Raw genomic sequence first — 4228 nt, 5'->3', positions numbered from 1 at the left:
AGGAGCTATCAGTTATTTAGGGAGGAGCTATCAGTTATTTAGGGAGGAGCTATCAGTGCTTTAGGGAGGAGCTATCAGTGCTTTAGGGAGGAGCTATCAGTTATTTAGGGAGGAGCTATCAGTGCTTTAGGGAGGAGCTATCAGTTATTTAGGGAGGACCTATTAGTCCTTTAGGGAGGAGCTATCAGTCCTTTAGGGAGGAGCTATCAATGCTTTAGGGAGGAGCTATCAGTCCTTTAGGGAGGAGCTATCAGTCCTTTAGGGAGGAGCTATCAATGCTTTAGGGAGGAGCTATCAGGCCTTTAGGGAGGAGCTATCAGTCCTTTAGGGAGGAGCTATCAATGCTTTAGGGAGGAGCTATCAGTCCTTTAGGGAGGACCTATTAGTCCTTTTAGGGAGGAGCTTTTGGGACTTTAGGGAGGAGCTATCAGTTATTTAGGGAGGAGCTATCAGTTATTTAGGGAGAAGCTATCAGTGCTTTAGGGAGGAGCTATCAGTTATTTAGGGTGGAGCTATCAGTCCTTTAGGGAGGAGCTATCAGTTATTTAGGGTGGAGCTATCAGTGCTTTAGGGAGGAGCTATCAGTTATTTAGGGTGGAGCTATCAGTTATTTAGGGAGGAGCTATCAGTTATTTAGGGAGGAGCTATCAGTGCTTTAGGGAGGAGCTATCAGTGCTTTAGGGAGGAGCTATCAGTTATTTAGGGAGGAGCTATCAGTGCTTTAGGGAGGAGCTATCAGTTATTTAGGGAGGACCTATTAGTCCTTTAGGGAGGAGCTATCAGTCCTTTAGGGAGGAGCTATCAATGCTTTAGGGAGGAGCTATCAGTCCTTTAGGGAGGAGCTATCAGTCCTTTAGGGAGGAGCTATCAATGCTTTAGGGAGGAGCTATCAGGCCTTTAGGGAGGAGCTATCAGTCCTTTAGGGAGGAGCTATCAATGCTTTAGGGAGGAGCTATCAGTCCTTTAGGGAGGACCTATTAGTCCTTTTAGGGAGGAGCTTTTGGGACTTTAGGGAGGAGCTATCAGTTATTTAGGGAGGAGCTATCAGTTATTTAGGGAGAAGCTATCAGTGCTTTAGGGAGGAGCTATCAGTGATTTAGGGTGGAGCTATCAGTCCTTTAGGGAGGAGCTATCAGTTATTTAGGGTGGAGCTATCAGTGCTTTAGGGAGGAGCTATCAGTTATTTAGGGTGGAGCTATCAGTCCTTTAGTTCGATTTGATGCAGCGCTGCACAGATCGATCAAATCTGTCTTAAAGCAGTGCATGCCGTCAGAAAATTTGTGCGCAGACATAAAGTGACTGTCACATGTAGCTTTATAGTACTGCGACAGCTGATTCAGCCGGTGCAGCATCTGAAGAGTGACTGCAGGAGCTGCAATGACGACACCAATATTATATGACTGGCTGAGTTCACCACATGACAGTAACCCCGTGTGTTTCAGGTTAGGGTTAGAATAATCTAGTTTTTGCTTTCGACGTCAGATTATTCAGCTTCCTCCACTGTCAGGTGATTGTGTCAGGAGAAACTCTCTCATGATGTCTGAACACAACACTATACTCTACTCTAGTCTAGAGGATGAGCTGCTGGAGTTTCAGATATCTGGACCAGAGACGAGACTCTGAGTGTGTGTTTGAGAGATGAGCCGTTCCCTGTTCCAACTCAATGTTCAGTGTTTCCAGCTCAGTATCAGCAGTACCTGATCCACACACACACACACACACACACACACACACTGAAGATCGGCTGCAGGTTTGCGTGACTAGCGCTCTGAACTCAAACACAAAGACATTGTTTTCCGTCAAACCCCCTGTATGCTAACTCGACCACATTCCTCTCCTGCATTCCTCACACACACTTTTCCTTTTCCCTTCTGCTTTTCTCAAAAGGAGAGCGCTACACATCATGTGCTCAGTAGAACAAAACCCTAACAGTTACTACAACAAACATCAGAACTTTATGGTAAAAATACAGTAGAAACTGTAAAGGGGATTCTAGTACAGTCAACAGTACGGCTGATATTGTTGTATATTAACCACACACACACACACACACACACACACACACACACACATATATATATACAGCTGAAGTCAGAGTTATTCGCCCCGCAGTTTATTATTTCCCCAGTTTCTGTGTATCAGAGAGCAGATTCCTCCAGCACATCTCTGATCATAACAGTGTTCATAACTCATCTCTAATAGCTGATGTGTTCCTCTTCTCCATGAGGACAGCACATAATATTAGACTAGATCTTCTTCAAGACACTAGTGTTCAGCTTACAGTGACATGTAAAGGCTTCACTAGGGTAATTAGGGTAAAGTTAGGGTAATTAGGCAAGTCATTGTATAACAGTGTTTTGTTCTGGAGACAATCCAACACTAATATTGCTGAAGGGGTGAATAATATTGAGCTTAACATGACTTTAACACTATTAAACACTGCTGTTATTCTAGCACAAATAAAACACATATTATCAGACACACTGTGAACATTTCCTGAATCTGTTCAACATCATCTGGGCGATACTTATAAAAGAAAAAGCTATTCTAAAGGGGGTGAATAATTCTGACCAGCTGTTTATATGTATATGAAGGACATTTATTGTTAAGCAGGTTAGAGATTGTTACAGATGTTATTGTACAGTTTTTACAGTTAAAAAAATGGTATTTACCATAAAATAAATGTAAAGTGTTTGCAGTAAACTACCTTATTTTATTAGCATAGTGTTAATTATAATCCTTAAGGAATGAAATACAGTAGTTTACCATAAAATTTACAGTCATTCAGTCATTAATTTTGGCTTAGTCTCTTATTCATCAGGGCTCACTACTGCGGAATGAACCACTAACTTATTCCAGCATATGTTTTACACAGCGGATGCCCTTTCAGCTGCAACCCAGTACTGGGAAACACTCATTCACACACACACACACACACACACACACTCCTACACTAAGGTCAGTGTAGTTGATCAGTTCCCCTATAGCGCATGTGTTTGGACTGTGGGGGAAACCGGAGCACCCGGAGGAAACCCACGCCAACACGGGGAGAACATGCAAACTCCACACAGAAACACACACTGACCCAGCCGAGACTCAAACCAGAGACCTGAGTGCTGTGAGGCAACCACTAAGACACTGTGCTGCCCAAAGTTGTAGATGAAGTTGAAGAGCATGGGTCTGGGGGGTTGGGGTGTGGTAGTGTCACGAACAAAATTGAAGAGGGAGTGGGGGCACGAGGGGCATGGGGTCACAGACGAAAGCGAAGAGCCTGGGTGATGGGGAGAGCGAAATTCAGGAGCCTGGGTGGGGGTTAGGACGAAAATGAAGAGTGAGGGGGGGCAGAAGGGGGGTGACGTCACAAATTAAAGTAAAGAGTGTGGGTGGAGGGGGGGGGGCAGAAGGGGGGAGGTGTCACGAACAAAAGTGAAGAGTGTGGGTGACGGGGGGGCAGAAGGGGGGTGATGTTGTAGATGAAAGTAAAGAGCGTGGGTGGTGGGGGGGCAGAAGGGGGGTGATGTTGTAGATGAAAGTGAAGAGTGGGAGGTGGGAGAGGGCAAAAGTAAAGACCGTTGGGGGGGGGGGGGGGTTAATTTTGAGGACGAAACTGAAGAGTGAGGTGGGAGGACCAGAAGGGGGGGGTGTGTCAGACAAAAGTAAAGAGTGACAGTGGAGGGGGGGGCAGCAGAAGGGGGGTGATGTCGCAGACCAAATTGAAGAGCGTTGTTGGGGCGGAGGTCATCACGGATGCTCCCCTGACTGCTGCTGCTCTAGGTCTCCTCTGTGGACGTGCCGGCCCTGGTCGTGTCCCACTGTGTCTCCTAATGACAGATGTCTCGTCTCTGAGAGGGAGCTCAGCTCTCTGCTGGCCAGGTGACATGTATGATCATGTGTACAGTGTGGCTGTGATCTCCACAACTTTACCTTACAGATGAACCATAACACACGAGTGTGTATCTCACAGTGGACTGGTGTGTACAGTACTGTAGTATTATACACGTGTGGACCGTCTGTGTGTGTGTGTGTGTGTGTGTGTGTTTAATCTGTCTACAAACATCAGTTCATGTCCAGACTGAACATGCAGGAGCAGCATGCTAATGAGACTCATTTAAATATTCAGTTAAAATGTAAATAACTGAAGTCAAACTGATGCAAATAACTAAATGAGAGCACTTTCTCTGTGTGTGATGGGGTGTGTGTGTGCGCATGCGTGCGTGTGTGTGTGTGC

The sequence above is a fragment of the Danio rerio genome, chromosome 3 (assembly GCF_049306965.1).
Source record: "Danio rerio strain Tuebingen ecotype United States chromosome 3, GRCz12tu, whole genome shotgun sequence".
Taxonomy (NCBI): domain Eukaryota; kingdom Metazoa; phylum Chordata; class Actinopteri; order Cypriniformes; family Danionidae; genus Danio; species Danio rerio.
The sequence above is the reverse complement of the archived record's forward strand: the minus strand, read 5'-3'. Positions refer to the sequence as shown.